This window comes from Galeopterus variegatus, unplaced genomic scaffold (assembly GCF_000696425.1).
Source record: "Galeopterus variegatus unplaced genomic scaffold, G_variegatus-3.0.2 Scaffold9255, whole genome shotgun sequence".
In the NCBI taxonomy this organism is placed as follows: Eukaryota; Metazoa; Chordata; class Mammalia; order Dermoptera; family Cynocephalidae; genus Galeopterus; species Galeopterus variegatus.
The window spans coordinates 67,631-68,526 of NW_007735366.1; positions in this window are offsets into that span (position 1 = coordinate 67,631).

Below are 896 nucleotides of genomic sequence, written 5' to 3' on the forward strand. Positions count from 1 at the left end.
TGACATACGGATCCAGCAGGAAATCAAGCAGGAAATCAAAAAAATTTATTGAAACTAATGAAAATAATGATACATCATACCAAAACCTGTGGGATACTGCAAAAGCAGTACTAAGGGGAAAACTTATTGCATTAAATGCTCATTTCAGAAGAAGGGAAAGATGGCAAGTGAACAACCTAACACTTCACCTTAAAGAACTATAAAAACAGAACAATCCAAACCTAAAGTTAGCAGACGGAAAGAAATCATTAAGATCAGAACAGAACTTAATGAAATTGAAACCCAAAAAACAATACAAAAGAGCCCCACACCCCTTCTTGTGTGACCAGGCCTACGTGACAATCTGCTTTTGCCAGATGGCCATGCTTACGTGGTATCTTCCTTGAAATCTGTTTATGCCTGGGGCTTTGTGTTCCTGGATATGCAAGTTTACTCAAGGGTGACCTTTCATCTTCTGCTAAGTTTCTGCTTTACTGGAAAGATTGGGGGCTGCACTGCATCAGTAGTGTCCTGTCTTTGTTTCCTCTCAAGATCTTATCATATTCCTGCATTCCTGACTCCTTACAATATGCCTGCTTTTTCCTATATAAGATGTAACTTTAGAGCCAATAAACGAGACCTGATCAGAATACTGTCTTGTCTCCATCTCTTGCGTCTCTTGCTCCTTTCCCATTCCCACTCTCCCTTCCAGGGTCTGCACTGAATATACCGTGGGATGGGACATTTCTGGCGCCCAACGTGGGGCCTGTGACACAGGGGATATAGTGAGGAAGAAGACACCAAAAAGGGACAGCCGTCCAGACTGAAAAACCTCAGCTTTTCGCAGGAACCTGCTGCACTGTTACTGAGGTTAGTGATTGTGTCTGAATATGGGGCAAGAATTAAGCTGTCATGAA